The sequence below is a fragment of the Quercus lobata genome, chromosome 1, assembly GCF_001633185.2.
Source record: "Quercus lobata isolate SW786 chromosome 1, ValleyOak3.0 Primary Assembly, whole genome shotgun sequence".
NCBI lineage: Eukaryota > Viridiplantae > Streptophyta > Magnoliopsida > Fagales > Fagaceae > Quercus > Quercus lobata.
The window spans coordinates 32,480,729-32,502,726 of NC_044904.1; the positions used below are offsets into that span (position 1 = coordinate 32,480,729).

Below are 21,998 nucleotides of genomic sequence, written 5' to 3' on the forward strand. Positions count from 1 at the left end.
AGATAGGTTTGAGATAGTTGTGGCTGAAACCTACATTTAGGCTCCTTTTGTAGTTGGGTTTTAATAAGTATCGGGTTTGTAATTTGTATTTGGTGGAAAAAAAAGATTTATTATTATTTATATAAGTATTGCTGACGTGGAAAATTGTGGGAGTTTCAAAAGTTTCGGTTTTATATGTATATATATTAGGATGGCTGTAAGGTTTTCAATTGTGGTTCTATATATTAGATGGCTATAACGTTTTCTTTGGGGTTATGTATATTAACTTAAATCCTAGGTTTGCCCATAGTGTGTATTTTAGAACAAAGTCATGGTTATATTATAGAGGCTAATCCATGTTTAAGGTTTTACTTTTTGTTTAGGACATATATTAAATCCTAAAGTATTGGCTGCTGCCTCTGAGTCTTGATAAATTCAAGGAAACATATTTTTGGTTAGAGATTCCTTACATCAATATTATTAATTGGTTCATCAAAGTACAAGTCTTTTAAAACAATTTGAATAGTTCAATAAGCTTTAAATTTTGTAGAGGATATAAAGTAATTTCCATGATTGAATATAGGTCCTATTTAAGAGTATTTTGAGACTATTTGGAGGGTGTTTTAGTTGGACTTTCAGAGTGATTTAAGTGCCGTAAGTAATTCTGCATAAGTTTTGTTTTTTAGGTTCTTAGAATAAGTTAAAGGTTTTCAAAAGTTATGTTTTTAAGCTTACGTTTTCTAAAGTTTATTGAAGCATTTTTACATCATTGAAAGAGAAACTTCGACTTTTAAATAATGTTTTAAAGAGAAACTTCAAATTTTAAATAATGATTTGAATGTCTAAATCTCATTTGAAAGATGATTTCTAAACTAAGCTATTTTCTGAAAAGAATTGAGTTTCAATGTAAGTTTTCTAAAAAGGTTCCCGTTCTTTAAATTTGTGTAAAACCAAGTGATTTCAAAGTCATATTCCTATTCTCCAAATGTTATTTAAAATGTTTCTTTTAGCAAATTGAATTTTCAGATTTACTTAAGAATTGTAAAATACTTGTGTAAACTCCTCAGTTCTTACTCATTCCCTAAGAAAGTCAAGCATCTTTTGATTTATATTTCAATTCGATATTGTGATATTCAATATGCTTTTATATTTGGAATAATTTTTAATATTAAGAAAATTATTCTATTTTGGATAAACTTTGCTTTTGTAATATATGACTCAAAATAAGTGTTTTTAGAATTGATCAGGTATATGTGTAAGCCCGCTCATAGGGTTGTATGTGAGAATAAGTGTTGATCCCTCACCAGCAAGGGTTAGATGTTGGTATCCACTCATAGTATTGTATGTGAGAATATGTGATATGTGACACTGTGCTCTAATTAATTATCTATATGTGTTTTCAAATGATTCTAAGATTTGATTACATATGTATTAAGTGGTTCATTATATGTTTTGAAATAATTATATTTGATATCATTGAATGAGTTTGTCAAAAATCAAAATACTCGTACTTTGCTTGACTCTATTTTGTTGTGTATTGTGTATAATTGCTTACTAGATGTGTGGCTCACCCCATCAATATCAATTTTCAGATTAAAGTTTAGTTGGGAAACAGAATCTTTGAATCATTTCGTAAGGTGTAAGGTAGAACGTGGAAGTTTTTAGACAACATCAACAATGCTTGAAGCCTTAAAGGATTTTTAGTTACTTTTATTTCACTTTAGATTTACAGTATTTGGAGATTATTTCTAAAATGAGAATTTTAGATATTGTAAAAGGTTTATTAAGAGCATTGTTTATTTGGAGTTTTAATTAAATTTAAAATTAATTATGTTTATTGAGTTATGTAAGATTAGCAAGTTAGTCATGCATCTAAATTCATGTTCCATGGATTTGAGTTGTGACACCAACAACCCCAAAGGTTGGTGAATTATTTTGCTTAAAGTTGCCGTGACTTTACCCTTAAGATCTCGAATTACCACGCCAATCCCTAATTGACTAGACTGGGCAAACATCGCGCCATCCAAATTCACCTTGTAGCTAGAAATTGTTGGTAGTGTCCATCTTGCCTCTAGTTCTTCCCTCCATTGAGTAACCGAGTGGTTAGTGGCTTGAAACTCAGCAATCAGCATCCAAGCTTTCTGTATCACCTGTTGTGCCGATTGGCATGTACTCCCATGCTTAAAAGCATTTCTGTTGTACCATATACACCAAGCTATCATGATTACCATCCATGGACGGAACTTGGACTAGGGGGGGAGGGGGGGGAATGGTCCCCCTCAAATTTTTTTTATAAAATATTACTATATATATGTGTGTGTAATAATTTTAGCAATTTTGTTATATAAAATTACATTTTGTTTCCCTTAAACAATATCATTGATTCTTTTAAGTGTAATACCATCCTCACAAACTTTTTTTACAATATTTTTATAAACTGTTTTGGTAGTAAATTCTTATTGGTTCGCATAATGGATCCACCACTCACATCATATTTTTACTTACTAGTAACCACTTATCATATCAGTAATTTATATAAAAAAAAAAAAAAAAAAAAAAAAAAAAAAAGCTTGTACATAACAAAATTTATAGATCTAAAATTTAAAACAAAATATACAAGCCTAAAAAAATAGCTCAACAACAAAAATTACCGATAGTAAAACTAAAAAAATTAAGCTCAATTAACCAATTTTATTCAAAATAAACAACCATGCCCTTTAAAAAATTCTAAAAATAATAATTTTGTTCATACCCACACACAAAAATAAAATAAATAAAAAATAAAAAATCTTAGCTCCGTCAACAATAAAACCACCCCCCTAAAAGTAGTAGCAAAGTCAGAGGTTGAAATTGTTGCACATAATCAACAATAAAACCACCCCCCTAATTCAAAGTTCTAGCTCCGTCCCTGTTACCATCTCTAGGACTTCATCCCCAACATGTTGAACAAACATTAAGTACCAAATTAGGTCCACAAATTCACGGTAAAAAAGCTCCCTGAATTTTAAAGACATTAAAAAGTCCACAATTTTTGGTATAAATAGTGGAGGTGTGGACCCATAATTTTACCCATGATATTTTTTTTTTTAATTTAATGGGGTAATTGCTCTTTTTTTTTTTCTTTTTTCTTTTTTCTTTTTTCTTTTTTATTGACAGAGGGGATAAATGCTCTTAATTAGTAGAAGAGTTGAACATGCATTTACCCATGGGAAAAAAATAATGTTATTTTTAAAGATAGATAATAAACCCTGATAGTTTTTAGACCCCTTAAAAACACAATTGGATTAATCTAGGTAATTAACCAAGTTGTTACTTAGTCCAAATTAACAAATCTAGGTTATCACAATCAAAACAATTATATCATGCAAAGCAGTAGAAAGATAAATAAGACAAAGATATAATCATCCAGGAAACCAAACTGGTAAAAACCTGAGAAGGATTTAACCTAACTATCCTCAAGGTAAACCTGAATCCACTATGAAAGAATCAAAGTTGTTTAACAGGACTTAGACCACTAATATCCTATTGTTACCCACCAGTAGAAACAAACTGACACAACCACGTGCAAACTCCGAAACCAGGGACTCCTTCTTTCTTGGATTCTCCAGCAAGTACAAGCACACCCGCTTGTGTTTCTTTAAGTTCTTATGGCAGCAACTGAATGATCATCAAGTTCTTGAACGAATCTCCTTCTTGATAATCTTAAGCTTGTATAAAGAAAAGCTCCTCACAAGAGATTTACACTAACAGCAATATGAGACACACAAAAATGTGGCTAGGATTTGCCTTTTATACCTAGGGAAAATTAGAAAACCCTAAACGTTTTAAAACAAAACTAGTGCTGAGTTGGAATTCTACAGAAAATGCATCTAACCCGATTTCCGATTGATTGAGCCTAAGTTTCGATCGATCGAACCAAGCCGAGAAGCATAAATGATTCTTGCATCAGCTTATTCCAACTTTACATAAATGAACCAACTTTGAGCAAGTCTAAACACGACTAAACATCTTGTTTTGATCATGGTTTGCCAACAATACACATTAGAGTTCTAAATATATAAAATCCTAAATTTCTAGAACCTAACAAACTCCCCATTTGGCAATCCGTGACAAAACACAACTAAAAGCTCAAAGTTTACAAAGAAAAGCCCTTTACAAAAATAATGCTCATAAAAACAAATTCAATCCTAACTACTATCCATCAGTTGCAAGTGTAAACAGCAGCTCAATTGAATCAACCTGTATATTTCCTGAAACACTAAACAAAATGCATAACCACATGTATGGAAAATAAAAGTAAACAAAATAAATTCTTGATTTCAAACAACACACAATAAAGACATATATCAATGAATAACTCATAAATATAAATCAATAAGCAGTCGAAACAAAAAACATAAAGAGCAGTAAAAGTATCTCCTCCTAACATGAATAGCCCAACAAAAATATGGCAAGAGCTAAAAAGGTAAAATACAATGTGAAGCACCTAGATACAATCTAAACTCCACAAGCTCCAACCAACCAAAAATGCTCTTCCCCTAAAAACAAAAACTCTACAAGCTCAAATATGTACTCCCCCTTTTTGTGACGGAATGCCAAAGGGCAATCAAAATCCATTATTAAAAGGAGGTGGCGGTAAAGATCGTCGAAACTGTGCCAACTCTGCATGCAAAGCACAGATCTCATCGAGCACGTCCACCAAAATCTGTCCATAAGCCACCTGAACGGTCAAGACATGATCCAACGTACATCGAATGTCTGAATCATCCGAAGTAGTCGGTGGAGGAACATCAGCATCAGCAGTAACAGCACCAGACGCCTCAGCTGTATCAGCACCTGTAGAAGAGGGAGGAAGGGGAACAACACCAGAAGACGCACCTCTAAGACACGAAGGACCAACTCTTAAGTGAGCAGCCCTTTGCTTAAGGAAGGTGGCACCTATGGGAGCAATGACATGAACGAGCTCACCGGAAGAGAAATCAGCTAGACCAAGAAACAACAAAATCCTATGAATGAAAATAGGATGAATAAGAGCATGCGCTACGGCAGCTCCTATGAACTTCGTTCAAAGAACAAAGAAACAGATGAGGAAAACTGATAGATGCACCAGATACAAAAGCGAACAAAAACACACATCGCTCAAAAAGGATGGTGTGGAGATAAGAAATAAGCCACAAGGAATGACATGCTATCCTAAAGAAAAGATAGACAGTTTCAGTAAGCTCAACAGACATGATCCGAGGATCAGAACCCCACTGGATAGAAGACCCAGTGATGTATGGCATGACATCATCTAAGGGTGGAGACTCCTCATAGGGATAGACAAGTTCCCTAACGACCGGAACCCCAAGAGTATCAGCCACTACCCGAGGAGTAATGGTGAACTCAACACCTCGTATCCAACTCCTAACAAGGGTGTTGGAATCATAGACGTGGCAAGAGAGATTCGAGAAGAACTCTCTAATCAAGGCAGTCGGGGGTGGATAATCTATCTCTAACAGGGACAACCAACCTCTAGTCTCAAGGTTTGCCCTAATGGCCGGATCAATCTCACCTAATACCACAAAACGCTCAGCCCAAATCTTACGCTTACAGTTCAACTTCTCATAAACCTCTCTGCTTTTGTCATTCCTAAACACCTCACTCCTAGAGGGAGACTCAGAGGAAGTGGAGGGGGTCCTATGAGCTCTAGTCTTCCTAGGCATGGTGCTAGGATAAGGACAAAGACACAAAGCAAAAAAACAAAACAAAAAACAAAACAAAAAAACAAGGGCAGACTGCAGGTTAGCACAAAAAAAATACATAACAAAAATCTATATGATGCATAAACAGTTTAAATGTCATGATGCATGCCCTAATGCAATGAAATTAAGTTCAAATTCACAAAATTGGCTTGAGCAAAGAGTTTCTAACAAAAACCCCAAAAATTTGAAAAAACACTTGTTCAGTTTGTAAAAAATTGACCAATTGATCATCACACAAGTTAGAATACAGAATATAATGATCAATTACATCAATTCAACAAGCCAATTTCATCAATTGAAACCAATTTGAACAAAATCCTCAATTCGGATTCAATACAAGCCCTAGAATTTTTAATTTTTCACAAATCCCCAAATTGATCAAATTAACCATTATAGATCATGAATATATCAATATAGTAACAAAACCCATTGATCAAATTCACAAGGTAAGGCTTGACTAATCAAAAATCCCAAATTATGCATAGTCTGAAAATTGACCCAAAAACCATGAAATAATGCATGAAATCATGAAAAACAATGCAAAAGGAAGGGTAATATGGACATACCGGCTTATGGAGAGAGAAACCTTGCAAGAAATTTGGAGGAAAATGACAAAAAATTGTTGTGGAGCCTTGCTGAGTCGGAGAGAGAAAAAGTTTTGAAAAAGTTGGTTTGAACAAGTCAAATCTGATTTTTTAAAAACCTGATTCACGAGTTTTGATTGATCAAAAATCAATTTCGATTCATCAAAACAGGCAGAGGCTCCTTAAAAATTTCAAAAAAATTTCGATTGATTAAAAAACAGATTGGATCAATCGAAACAAACAGAGGCTTCCTTAAACAATTTAAAACAATATTGATTGATCGAAAAACAAATTGAATCAATCAAAACAGACAGAGGCTCACAAAATTTTGAGGAAAAACACAGGTTTTGAAAAAAAATTTAAAAACATCTCAAAATATTGAAATTGATGAACAAAATGCATGAGTATGTGATGATATGTTTTTCAAAAACAAGGATTTAAGCCCAATTTCCCAAATTTAAAATTTCTTACATTCTCCATAAATTTTCAAGCATCAAATCAATTTTGCACAAAAAACTCAAAGTATTTGCAAACTTGGTTGGTCAAACCAAAGACACATACAATAACGTGTACAATGTTTAGCAAAGAGTAACTTATTTAGTGTATGCAACTAGCAAAAGTTTGAGATACATGTAAGGTGATATGTGAATAGAAATCAATCACAAAGTCTACAAAATTCATCACATAGAATTTGAAAGAGACTATCACCTAAAGAGTTACATCATATAACTTCCACATCTCCTAGATCATAAATTTGCAATCATGCAAGTTTCTTGATTTTGCCTTATATTGCACACACAAATTTTAATTATTCAAAAACTTATTAAAATAGCCAGGATAATGTACACACCAATTTTATTTGATAGATTTAACATTAAGTCCAATTATGTACACACCAATTTTAACATTTAAACCAAGGCTACACCTTATGTTCTTTTTGTGCACGTGCTACACTTTCTCGAGTACAAAATCTTACGATATGCACTAAGGTGTTCATGATTGGCTAGTGAACAGTGATGAGATGGTTATTTATGTCTTTCTCTAAAAGTTCAAGTCCGACAGACATAGACATGTGACTTCAAGATCAAGACAAAGTGATCAAAACCATAAACATCTTTCCCACACAACATGCACTACAAAGCTTCAACTAGTAAAGTACAATAAGTAAGCTCATCAAGGCTAAATAAGGTACAAAAGACATGTTATGTGAAAATAAATTGATCAACCTTGTTTTCAAAAACTAAGAAAATAGTGCAAAACACAATTTGGTTCCTTTTTCCCTTTTTTTTTATTTGAAAAAAAAAAAAAAAAAAAACAAAAACAAAAACAACCTAGAATGAAATGCATGAATGTTATGCAATGCAAATCCTAGAAACAGAGAAAACAAAAATCAAAGAACAATGGTCACAAAGAGTAGTAATGAAACACAAGGACCATGTGAAAAGGACTCAATTAGATTGAGCCTTTTGCATCCAAAACTTTTTAGATGCACCACGAGCATTGGAGTTCTTATTCACATGAGAATGATTACCAACTCCAGGATTAGAATAAAAGTTTAAAGTCTTTACCAATTCACCAATGAGTATCATAGGATCTTGTGCTTGAGGCACAGGTACTTTTGATTTGTTTGCTCTTTTATCAGCTTGCAGCTTGTAGCTTGTAACAGTTTGGACAAATGTGTCCAAACTTTCCACAAAAATGACAAACCCATGTAGGCTTATCATATAACTTGTCCTTAGAAAGGGTAGGCTGCTTAGATTTAGACTCTTTCAGATCAACCCTAATCTTCCTAGGAGATGTAACTTCTAAGAGTTTGACAACCTCACTCATAACCTCACTCACAGGGGGTTCAGAAAATGATGAAGGAACAAAGATAGTGAAATTAGGTGCAGACACATTGATGCTTTCTACAAAACCTAACCCAGTTTTGTCAGAAGGAAACTTTTGAACACTCAACATATGATCAAGTTTGGAACTAGCAGACATATTAGATTGTTCTCTAGCAACAGAAAGCTCATGCTCCAAATTCTTAACTTTATCAATTAAAAGCATGTTCTCAGTCTTCACATTATTCAAAAGTTCAGTAGCATCAAACAATTTAACAAGCAAATTTTTCTTATCAAGCTCAAGAGATGCAATTTTCTTCAAGCCTAATTCAACATTCATAGCATCCTTTGCAGCAATTTTGCAAAGTTTATTGTAGGTTTCTTGAAGATATGCTTCCTCAGAGAGTTCCCCATCAGAAGGGTTCTCTTTAGCAGATATGCTTTCCTTGACTACAACAGTAGCAGTGAAAGCAATGAAGTTTCCATCCTCGTCACAACCATACTCATCATCAGAAACTTCACCATCACTAAGGGTTATAGCCATAGCCTTACCCTTAGACTTCAAGTAGGTAGAACATTCAGATTTCATGTGACCATACCCTTGACATCCAAAGTACTGAGGACCCATAGAATTATTTGAAAATTGACCTACTTTTTCTCTAGGTTTATCAGTATTGTTAACCTTAGTAGGATCATTCTTCCTAAGGTTTCTAGGTTCAACAATGTTCTTATCTCTTGCCCTTCTATTGTTGTTTCTAAGGAAATTTCTAAAGTTCTTGGCAAGGTAAGCAATCTCTGTAGTAGAGAGCTCATAATGAAATCCACCAACATCAACATCATCAACTGACTTAAGATCTATTGATTTGAATTTGCTAGTCTTAGGTAGGTCCAACTCATAAGATTGAAGAGATCCTACAAGTTCATCAATAGGGATGGAGTCCACATCCTTGCTTTTAGTGATGGTAGTCACCTTGGGTCTAAAGTCTTCAATCAAAAATCTAAGAATCTTCTTAACAATTTTAGGTTGATCATAGATTTCACCCAAGTTATATGCAGAAGTAACATTATCATTAAGTTTAGCATAGAATTCATCAAAAGATTCATCATCAGACATCCTAATGCTTTCAAATTTAGAAGTTAACTGCTGCAATTTGTTGATTTTGACAGTCTTTGTGCTTTCATGCACAGTCTGGAGGATATTCCAAGCAGTATGAGCAACATAAATATTAGAGATTCTCTTAAATTCCTCCATAGAAACAGCGTTAAAGATAGCATTCATAACTTTGCTATTGAACGCGGCTGCTTCTTTTTGAGAAGTTTTCCACTCACTAACAGGAGTAGTGAGCTTCTCCCATCCGTATTCCACAGAGTTCCAGACTCTCTCATCAATAGATTTCAGGAATGCTTTCATCCTTACTTTCCAATAAGCATAGTTATTCCCATCAAAGTAAGGAGGAATAACAAGAGAATGTTCGTGTTCCATGACAAGAGGGGTCAAGGATTAGCTCAGTGATCAAAAGATCAACAACAAGAGAGCAATCTGCTCTAGTACCACTTAATAGTTTTTAGACCTCTTAAAAATATAATTGGATTAACCTAAGTAATTAACCAAGTTGTTACTTAGTCCAAATTAACAAATCTAGGTTATCACAATCAAAACAATCATATCATGCAAAGTAGCGGAAAGATAAATAGGACAAAGATATGATCACCCTGGAAACCAAACCAATAAAAACCTGGGGAGGATTTAACCTAACTACCCTCAAGGTAAACCTGAATCCACTATAAAAGAATCGAAGTTGTTCAACAGGACTTAGACCATTAACATCCTATTGCTACCCACCAGTAGAAACTTACTGACACGACCACGTACAAACTCTGAAACCACGAACTCCTTCTTTCTTAGATTCTCCAGCAAGTACAAGCACACCTGCTTGTGTTTCTTTAAATTCTTATGGCAGCAACTGAATGATCATCAAGTTCTTCAACGAATCTCCTTCTTGATAATCCTAAGTTTGTGTAAAGGAAAGCTCCTCATAGATCTCACAAGAGATTTACACAAACAGCAATATGAGCCACACAAAAACATGGCTAGAGTTTGCCTTTTATACCTAGGACAAATTAGAAAACCCTAAACGTTTTAAAATAAAACTAGGGCTAAGTTGGAATTTTGCAAAAAACGCATCTGACCCGATTTTCGATTGATCGAGCCTAAGTTTCGATCGATCGAACCAGGCCGAGAAGCATAAATGATTCTTGCATCAGCTTATTCTAACTTTACATAAATGAACCAACTTTGAGCAAGTCTAAACACAACTAAACATTTTGTTTTGGTTATGGTTTGCCAACAATACACATTAGAGTTCTAAATACATAAAATCTTAAGTTTTTAGAACCTAACAAACCCAACTCATGAAACGAAGAAGAGGATAATATTGGGAGTGTACGATAAACCCACCTATACGAAGATCATATTATTTTTAGGGATATTACAAATTTTTTTTTTTGTAAATATATTATAAATTTTATTACATAATTCTAACAAACAATTTAATATTGTTACAAATAATAAGAAAAAGCATTTTAATATTCATTTATTGTGTTGTTTATAAGTGTCACTAATTATATTCTTACTACATTAGTTTATTAATTTTTTTAGTAAAATTTGTAATAGCTTTAACTTTAGTTAAAGTTGCCAAAGGCTTTGTAACTGAATTGGCACATCCTCATGTACAAAGTGCTTGGGGGTCTAGAGAGGAAAGGATTTGAGCTGTGGGGTTAACAGCATGTTATAATTATTTCCAAAAAATATATATATATAGTTAAAGTTATTGAAAATTTTAAAACAAATAACTTATAAACTGATATGACAATAAATATGATTGATACTAAAATATTAAAATTATTACAAATTTTAACCAAAAAAAACTCACAAACTAATGTGTCAATGTACATGATTGGTGTCATTTTGATATGATAATAAATATAAGAGTGAATTACTTTTTATGATTAATAAGACATCAAAGATTTCTATATATAAAAAGCGTGAATGCTTAAAGCTACCGTAGTAGCTATAGTGTTTTTGGTTTGATCAATTCACATTGTTCACTCATCACTGATCCTTTTTTTTTTTCTTTGGAATATCGCCTGTTGAACTTTTTTTTTAATTTTAATTTTTTTTATTTATTTTAGACATATCAGCTATTTGTTACCCGATTTATATATAACAAGTTAATAACACAACAAATTGTCACAATATTTTCACAATTATTGAGGTGTTAATTCCTTATAAGTCAAAATAAAATATCATACTAAAATCAACCGCAACTAAAAATAAAGGTATTATGAAAAAAGAAGTGATTCATCCATAGCATTTTTCATAATACTTTCATAACAAATCATAGGTAATAAATTGTTATTGGTTCTAATTTAAACTTACCAATGAAATTATTTTTTTGCCCGCCAATAACAACCCGTAACGACCTGCTATTTATAACATAGCATCTCTCTTGTGAAAATGTAAAGACATCTTGTTGTCGTCACAATATTTTCACAATTGTTGAATTGTCAATTCTTTACCAGATAAAATAAAATATAACAAAATTATAAAGGTATCATGAAAATGTTGTACCATTTTGTTGTGTTTCTAGAAAAAAAAAATTGATTTAGTCCACTTTGTTGAGCCAAAATTCACTATTTCACATATAGTTTTCTTGGGTTGAGTTTTTTGTATTTTTTATTGTATTTTTATCTTTTCACACCATTTTAAGTAAAAATACATAGTTTTACACTAAAAATAAATCAAATTAGGATAAAAACACTTTTCATCTTTTATGTTTAGGGTAGTTCACAATTTCTCCTTAAACTTTAAAATCAAGCGACTTTCCCTTTAATATTTTGGAAAAGAGCAAATATGCATATTGTTATTCTCTCAATTAAATTTAAATGAAAGTTTATGATTCTTAAAATATTTCATTATGTAATGTCTAAAATACTCCCACCAAAATTTAACATCCCAAAAATTTTCTTAATGTGTTTTGAGTTTTAGATAGTAGTAATGCTTAGAAAGTTGAAATGGTGATATAAGATGTTTTATTTATTACCTAGAGAATATTGATTTTATAGGTTTAAATCTTCGAAAATTATAATTTATCTAATGGAAAATTCGATGATACATGTTTTTTGTTATCTTTTTCTTCTTGCCTAAAATGGTTGTTCATTTAAAAATTAAGTACGCTAAATATTGCACCTAGACTCATGTAGAATAATAAAGAAGAAAGTATACTCATGTAAAATGATAAAGAAGAAAGTATAAATGACAAAATTTTCATTGTGTATGGTTGAAGGTATTTGATCGAGAACTTCAATTATAGCATATGACATCATACATTGCAAAAATTTAAATATTGTGACAGTGTCTTAGCAAAACTTAGTTGTTTATTGTTGGAAGATGATGATATTCGTTATCATTCTTAGAAGCTTTTAATGAGTGGATATTGCCTTTAGCAAATAAATACTAAGAAACTTATAGAAAAATAAATATTTTTATGTTAAATAACTACCCTAACTTTATGTGTGATCAAAATTTTTGTACTAATGAGATTAACTTTATATGACATACATTTTTCATGTATATAATTTCATACTTCTTTAAATATAAATTTTATCTTAATTTTCTTATTGAAGAGGTAGCTCGTGCACATGTTACCAACACTAGTATATAATAAAATGTAAATACCCTCACATCTTAGAGGAAACTTAAAGTAGACAAGTAAGGCTAAGGGATAACCTCTTCCACGCAATCCTACTAAGTCCAAAGAGAGCCCCACACGTTTTGTACTTTTGTGGAATAACCATCTTTCGCCAGATTTAGATATCAAGTGAAGAACTGAAGAATTTTTTGTTGTAAAATAGCAAAAGCTCAAATTGCCAAAATCGATTGTGAAAATATTTTAGGTTTAAGAAAGAACTCCAAACAAACAATAGGAACAAAGAAAATTAATCCAAAATAAAAATAGACACAAAACACCAAGAATTACGTGGTCAGCAATAGCCTACATCCATGGGCGACAACAAACAAATTCCACTATAATAAATTTGAGATAATACAAATTGGTGTAGAGGCACTCTCACAAACCCAAATCCCAAAAAGCTCTCTCACAAATACAAACCAAAGAATTAAAGGTTCACAAATACCAACTACGAATACCAAATACCAAATGCGAATTGCGCACAAACCAAAGAAAGAGCTGCAAATCAAATCCAAAAGTTGCAACACACCAAGAGAGAGCAAATCACAAAACTGCAAAACCAAAATCAAGCGGTAACAAAACCTCTCTCACTATTCCAAATTGCAACCCACAAATTTCAAATAACCAAACCAAGAGAAAGCCTCTTTCTCTCTCTCTCTCTCTCATTTTCAGTTGCAGCACTATACTTATATAAGAGACTTGAGTCAGGTAGTATATCTAAAACTAAAAAGTGCTAGACTTCTTTTCTACGCACAAAAGGAGAATCACTTTTATTCAATAGGAATTCAAAATCAAGTGGTAAACAAGACTTATAATAGAGCTTAATAACTTCATATAATAGTAACCCAAAAGAAATAAAATTCATTTTTTATCCAAATCCAACAAGGGTTTGAACTCCTAATTCAAGCCGTATTCTCCAAATCTCCACCTTGGCTTGAATTCCATCTAGCCTCACAAATAAATTTTGCAAACCACCAAATACAAATCCTTAACAAGTCTTCACCTTGACAAGACATCTCCCAAACCACAAATGTAAAGCGCTAAATCAAATTAGGGCCTTACCAAAAGAACAAAGTGCGAATTATCCAAAAATACTTCCAAATGCGCCAATGGACGCCAAATGCACCCAAAGATGGTGCCAAATCCAAATAAGTGTCCAAAACAAAGTACATATCACCACAAATGAAACTTCTCCATCGCCACCATCAAAGCGCCTAAGGGCTAATTCAAATTGCAAATATCGAACAAGTTCAAGCAACACTTGAACTTGCGCAAAAGCTTAATCACCATGTTACCACCAAAAATAACATCGTGATTCCTACCTCCAAAAGAAGCAACCTTAATAGGCTCTCATACATCAGTGTGTACATAGTCAAGTATACCCTTACTATGATGAACTATTGTTCCAAACTTGACCCTATTTTGCTTCTCCGAAGCACAAGGCTCACAAACTTCAAATTTGCAATTCTTGGCACTCTCAAACAAAGTATTATCATTTGCATGCTCCAAATGTCTAATAGCGTTTGAAGTAACCTCCCCAATCACTACTCCACCTACAATAGTACTCCCTTTAAGGAAATACATATTTCTACGATGTGTGGCCATCATCACTACCAAAGCACCATGTAGTACCTTAAGAGTTTCATTCTCCATAACAATCTTGAAACCCTTGAATTCTAATAAAACAATTGAGATGAGGTTCCTCTTCAAGTCAGTTACATATCAAATTTCATTCAGAAACCGAATTGTTCCATCTTGCAATCTTCGCTTGATTTTGCCTTTCCCCAAAATCTCACAGGTTTGATCATTACCCATGATGACTGAACTAAGTTCTTACTCTTCTAGGTTGTAAAACCATTCTTTCTTCAGATACATATGGAAGGTGCAAGCTGAATCCAAAACCCACTCATTTGAATGGCAAACAAATGATGAACTAGTCAATGCAAAATCAAAATCCTCATCACTATCATATGCTACATTTGCATTAGAATCCTTCTTATCCTTGTTTTGCAACAAAGGACAATCTTTCTTCCAACGCCTCTTTTTGCTACAATAGGCACACTCATCTTTCTCGAGTTTCTTATCATTAGACATGCCCTTAACAATCAAAGCCTCATTCATCGTGTCCCTTTAAGCTTGCTTATCTTTCATACGATACTCATTATTAGTCAAGCATTGGACTCATCATCAAAATAAATCTCATCCGTTCCATACAACAGTGTTGTAATTAGATGATCATAAGTACTAGGCAATGAATTCAATAACAAGAAAGCTTTATCCTCACTGCTAATATCAACTTCCAAATTTTGCAAATCAGCAAGTATTTTATTGTAATCATTCAAGTGCTCAGACATAAAAATACCTGCATTATATTGGAAACGGAAGAGCTTATTCTTCAAGTAGAGATGATTCTCCACACTCTTGGTCATATACTTGTCCTCTAATTTCTTCCAAAGCTCTTTAGCCTTCGTCTCTCTCATAACAAAATACTTTTGATTCTTGGTCAAACACAAACGAATGATGCCACAAGCTTGCCTATTAATCTTTTCCCAATCCTTGTTTGACATCCTTTCAGGTTTGTCTTCTAAAATAATATCCAACTCTTGTTAGACCAATACATCCATAAATTTGCATTGCCACATGCCAAAGTTATTCATTCCATCAAATTTCTATACTTCAAATTTGGCATTAGAAATCATCGTCCTAACAGCCGAAGGTTTTACAGAAGACTTTGCCAAAGCTTTTCCTGAGGAATTTGTCGACGATTTTGTGGAGGAATCACTTGACATCTTTCTCCTTAATAATCAGATCCATGAACCAATCACCAAAATCTCCAAAGAGAATAAATTCAAATGCCTAGGTAACGAACCTTGGCTCTGGTACCACTTATTTGTAATATAGCAGAAGCTCAAATTACCAAGATTAATTGTGAAAATATTTTAGACTTAAAAAAGATCTCCAAACAAACAATAGGAACTAAGAAAATTAATCCAAAAGAAAAATAGACACAAAATACCAAGAATTACATGATTCGGCAATATCCTACATCCACAGGCGACGATGAACAAATTTCACTATAAAAATTTTGAGATAATACAAATTGGTGTAGAGGCACTCTCACAAACTCAAATCTCAAATAAACTCAAATCTCAAATACACCCAAATAACTCTCTCACGAATACAAACCAAAGAACTAATGGTTCACAAATACCAAATACGAATACCAAATACCAAATGTGAATTGCGCACAAACCAAATAAAGAGCCACAATTTGAATCCAAAAGTTGCAACACATTAAGAGAGAGCAAATCACAAAACCACAGAACCAAAATCAAGCAGTAACAAAACCTCTCATTATTCCAAATTGCGACCCACAAATTTCAAATAACCAAACAAAGAGAAAAACCTCTTTTTCTAACACACGCTCTCTATCTCTGCCTTTAATTTTCCGTAGCAGCACTATAATTATATAGGAGACTTGAGTCAGCTAATGTATCCAAAATCAAAAAAGACTAGACTTCTTTTCCACGCACAAAATGAAAATCACTTCTATGCGCACCCGTTCCCAGGTTAATGGGTCAACCGTATGATTGGACTCACAATTTACTTATTAGCGTGGGTTTATGGGTGTCCTACAATGAGAAGTTCCTTAGGATAAAGATTAAAGCCCATAAGGACTACTAATCAAGCTGGCCAAACACTTTTGCTCCTATGTTTCCTCACTCGTTCTCTCTCTATTCTCTAGCTTTCTATGATCCAATGTCTAACCCCCTTTGCTTCTGTTTGCTTACTATTTACAACTTTTGTCAGTGGATAAGCAATGATTGCTTTTAACACTCTTCATGCGGGTAGGGCCCATTAGAATTATTCCTGGCAAGAGGAGCCCCACATACCCGATGTGGGACTTATCACACACCCACACACATCATACAATCAATCAAATTAGGACATCACAATCTCCCCTACTTAAATCCTTAACGTCCTCGTTAGGGCCCACTTTGTGGAGTAGTATCTCTGAGTCCACACAGGGTTACCAGGCTGACTCTAATACCATATGTAACAACCCAAGGAAAAACACTAGTCACATTTACACTATACCTCAAAAGGACTAATCATAATTGAGGCTCCTTGCAACTATTAATAAAACTCAATTCAACCCAATAAATACTCAATGTGAGACTCATCACACATCCATACACATCACACAATCAATCAAATTAGGACATCACAACAGCAACCCAAAAGGAATAAAATTCCTTATCCAAATCCAACAAAGAGTCGAGCTCCTAATTCAAGCCATATTCTACACCTTTTCCTACCACTCTTCACATTACCTACCACTTCTACTCACAAGAATTTTGGTGAAAAAATTTCTCTTTCCGTGAGAATCCCCAAAACCAATTATGCTAAAACAGGGCATGAGTGAAAGTTTTCCATTCATAGATTCGGCCCTGCAGATTTATCATTTATCGTATATCAATATGCCAGGTACAAAAGCAAAAAAATTAAACTTATATACTTTCTTTCTTGCAGATAACATTAGGGACTTTTTTTTTTTTTTTTTTTAATGGTACCCATTGGGCCGCATTCTTTAATAAAGCACAAGACCTCATCTTACCTAGACAACATGGAATTCAACCATGATTTTGTTCTCTCTCACCTCACCCCATTTAAGAGGACTTTTGGCTTTTTGGATCCTCACAAAAGTTCCATCAAATTTATAATGATGTATCATAATAAGCTTATACCTCATTTAGGATGGATAAAGCTTTTCAACTTAAGTCAAAATCCACCTTGAGATGAGTAATTTGATATGAAATGACATACAAGTAATCTTCTGATCTTTTAACCATTTACAACCGTAGGATGTTCTTATCTTCTTGGGTTAAAGTTAATAAGCATAAGCCTAAGCCTAAGCCTAAGCCCACCTAACAAGTACATTAACCAAAATGGATATACGGTTAATTTTTAACAAATTTATTTTCCTATTGATACAACAAAAAGTGCTGGTACAATGAAGAACTCTAGCCTCAGTTAATACCTGTTATAAACTGCAAAAAAGCACTTGCATCCCTGCTTCAGCAAGTCAGAAATGTCTTCCACTATCACTTCTAATCTTCGAGGAAGCCTTCTCTTCTTTGTGTAGATATCCTCCAACATATGACTTGCAATCAAGACGACTAGGTGTGAAAATCCTTTTGGCTTAGCTATCAAAATAAAATTTTTGTTTGCCAAACATCCTAGCAGTCTTTTTTCTTGATAAATTGTAGCTGAAGCAACCAGTAAACAGTTCTTGTGATTTGGCTACAAAAGCTGTCACCACCCCCTACCCTGCTTTCTCCAACTTGGAAGAAGCTTGCCAAAACCCTTTAGCAGTGATCACCAACTGCCAACTATCAGGAGATGTGCACACTCTAACAGGCCTCTCTGGTCCTTGATCCCGAGGTTGCAAAGTCTGAGTTTGTTTGAAAGCACTTGTGTACCTGCAAAACAGAGACTTAGATAGCATTTGGACAAATTACATAGAGCTCTCTTTCTTTTTTACAATTCATAAGTAGAGAGTGCTTAAGTAAATCACTCTTTAGATAGTGCAATAGAAATTAAAGTCAATAACTTTTTGCCTTCTAGGGTTATACCAGCTATAGCAAGCTTCCCCAACTCCTCAATATTCATATATGTTTTGAGTATACATGGCCTCTCCTCAACTACTCCTTGATTGCTCTCTGAACTTTTTGAGAACAGGCTGGGGCTTATAAAGTTGCTGACTTTTTTTTTTCTCTGATAAGATTTTCAAACTCCCAAGATGGATATTGCTTCATCTCCACTTTTATCTCCAAATATCTTGATCTACCATTTGACTTTCAATACTATAAATCAATCCCAAATCACAAATCTGAGATCCTATCTCTGCATGCAATTGCATCCGGATGCTCATGAAAAATGCCATTAAAAAATGAAAGCTACTCAAAATTTTCCTGTTCAATGTTCAATGATAAATATGACTTATGTTATACAACCTATGTTACCCAATAACATTTTATTTACTTCATGAAGAAAGTGTGAACATCATTTCATCAAAGGAAAAAGTATATGTTAAAAAAGAAAAGCGTGTGCACAGACGTCCATGCTACAGGGTACTCTTTAATGACAACCAGAGGAAACAAAACAGGAAAATCCTCTATCCTAGCAAACATTACTAATGAGAAAGCATGTAACCTTGAGTTTCCCAAAGATCAACATTGGCTGTCATTTTTTGGAAAATTTCATCACCAGCAAAGACATTCTGAATTGGGAGATCCTTTATTTCCTTGTAATCTTTCACCAAGCTTAAATTTTGATCTTCTAGTACATCTTTGCCACCTAGAACACCAAATCTTCTGCTGTTGAAGCTTTGAGGATAGCATGAAGGATAGCATGAAGGACCAATTTTATTCCTTCTGTGCAATTGCTCTAACTCAAGGTTAATATCATCCATGAGAAACACTACTAGTGAAGAATTGGTCATCCTCTTCACCTACAACTTCAAAATAACTCTAGTTACATGCAAAAATTTGTTCTCAAGGGTACCAAAGAAAAATTCGAACAATTATTTTGTTACATATCAATCTCAAACATTACTGGAAATGGGGAGATTTCACTGTTTTTATATGACACTTTCAGGAAAACTAAATGCAGTAATTGCATTGTTGGGAAATTAAAACTTATGACAACAATACTTAGTCAAAATTTTTACATTAACTTGTGCTAGAGTTTTCACATGGCCTTCATGTATAATTATGCAAATTCTCATAAATTATCTGGGAAGTCATAAATTGAATGTACAAATCCGTTCTAACTACAGGTAGAATAGAGAGAGAGAGAGCATCATTGCCAGCCGATAGTCCTCAATGTCTAGAGTGTGACTTTAGTAATAATTCCTTTCATCAGTGTTGTCATTTCCGTGTATCAAAAACAGATATTTGAAATTTGGGGAGAGTTCTATTATGGTACATTTATTCATAAGAACTTAATTTGAAACATACGAGAGTTATTTGAAATTTTGCACCTTCAGAAGAATCCAAAAATCTCACCAAATGCTGCAGCTTGTTATAGGCCTGTGAAAAGAAAATCTCACCGACTCCATTACATGCAACCAATATCTTGACCCACATGGCTATACCCTCCATCAGAAGCTAGATTTCCATAAATCAAGTAAAAATAAGCATAATTATCAATTCTACAACATCAGATTTTGGATAGCAATGAAAAAAATTGAGATAATGCAAACGATATTGTAGGTAAAGGAACAACACAGTGAAAATAAGCAATATAAGTAGACAATAACTTTCTTAAATTATGCAAAGATCTCAATGTTGAAACAAGAAACATTCCAGTCATCAAATTGGGTCTTCATTATTAAAATCTGCATTGCATGAAGAAATTCTGCAGCTTCGTTAGAAACCCCTTCAACATATATAACAACAATTTCTATGAGACCAAGCATCAGGATGCACCTGGATTTGTTTATATATAAGCAACATAATAGACCAACAAATTGTCCAAGATACAAGAATGGATAAATGGCAATTCACCTAGGTATAAGAACCCACATAATCTCAGCAGTTACCATTTCTCCTGTTTCTTCCCAAGATAACCCACTCTATTGAACAACCTTTATGTCATTATATTGCCTTCTCAAATGTTTGTATCTATGCCTTAGAGCAGCTTTGTCATGATGAGACCAATGTCCCATTGAAAAGTTTTGACCATTTCATTCCAAGCCTCGGCAACAAGTCAATGACCTACTTTATTCCCTCTAAGTACCTTGTTTCATAACAAATCAATGAGGTTATGAGGCATTGTTGATGACTACTTGATGTCGAGCTCATTCTTAGACATTCACTATCGGGAATGATAAATCAATTGGGTCCCAATAAAATCTTCATGGAGATAACTATTCGTTCATCAAAACATTTCATAGTGCTCTTTACTTGAATACACTTGCGGGGACAAGGCTATTCATTGTAACACGCAATTGACAATTAATTTTTATTCATTAAAAATAGATGATACTTCTTGAAAACACCTCACCACAAGCTAAAACATAACCAATATAATTTAAATCAGTCATAATGCATTGAGTTCTTATTTTATTAAAAAAGCAACAAATTAAAAAAAAAAAATACAATCACTTCCAGAAACAAGCAAAAAAGAAAAACGACCATCAAGACCAGTCCAATCAATCAAGTATTTGCAAAGCCAAATACCTTGTACTCATTTCTCTACAACACTTTCCTTTTACCTTTTTTTTTGTGTTATTGGGCTGGGGGATTAAAAGTGGTAATTTCTCTCATATAACAAAGACAGGTTTGCAAAACATGTCTTATCATTAGGTACTAGTTAGGTCATAATTTGCTTAGCTTACAATAAACTATAAACATATTACTGATTCTTGTGCAAAGCAAACCAAGAATGACTGCCCTTTAGTATATAGATTTTGGAGAAGCTAAAATGCCATTTTCTTCAAAATATAATAAATTCAAGTGGGAAAAGAGCCATTTATGTTTGGATTGATTCAAAATAAAAGAAAGGGGGGGGGGGGGGGGTTGCTTACAACTCTGTCTTGTTTTAAGCATACTTTCAAGTTTCAAGAATAACAATAATAAAGAAATAAATAGATCTTTTGCATAACCAAATTTATCACTACGCACAGCAGGGTCAATATAAGCATAATACTGATAGCAACATTTCAATGCCAATGACAAATGGTACATTTCTGCAAAATATGGCATGATATAAAAACACACCTATATTCAGTTCTTGAATAGCATGATATCATCAATATCCAACAAAGAAAGGTTCCAACAATGATTTAAGGCAAACATCTTTTTTTTGATAAGCAGAGTTAAGGTAAACTTAAGCAGAAACCTTTTTCTTTTTCATTTTTTAAATCACAATGATCCTCCAGGGTGTGACAATTGGTAACATTTTCTAGAAATTTCGCCAATGCTGCTGCCTTTTTCGTCATCAATGGTCCTCCACGGTATTCCAACCTGTAATTTTTTTTATAAAAAAATTAAGTCAAAATCTAGAATTAATTTTCTTGTTTTTCTACTTTTTTGGAAGAGAGCAAAA

General features: G+C 33.4%; 1 protein-coding gene across 19 annotated transcripts in view; it reads right to left on the reverse strand.

Moving 5' to 3' along the window:
* LOC115987157 (disease resistance-like protein DSC1) overlaps nt 1-21,998 on the reverse strand; it is a 53,465-nt gene that overhangs the window by 26,228 nt on the left and 5,239 nt on the right. For 2 of the 19 annotated variants that reach the window (XM_031110698.1, XM_031110657.1), the window contains 2 exons: nt 18,521-21,916; nt 17,662-18,367 (listed from right to left, as the gene is read on the reverse strand). The exons of 3 other annotated variants lie outside the window; for them this stretch is intronic. The gene's annotated coding sequence lies outside the window, so the exon portion shown is untranslated. Of the gene's footprint in view, nt 1-17,661; nt 18,368-18,520; nt 21,917-21,998 lie in introns of those variants that run through there. 14 more of the 19 variants (XM_031110677.1, XM_031110692.1, XM_031110670.1 and 11 more) reach the window with 14 other exon arrangements.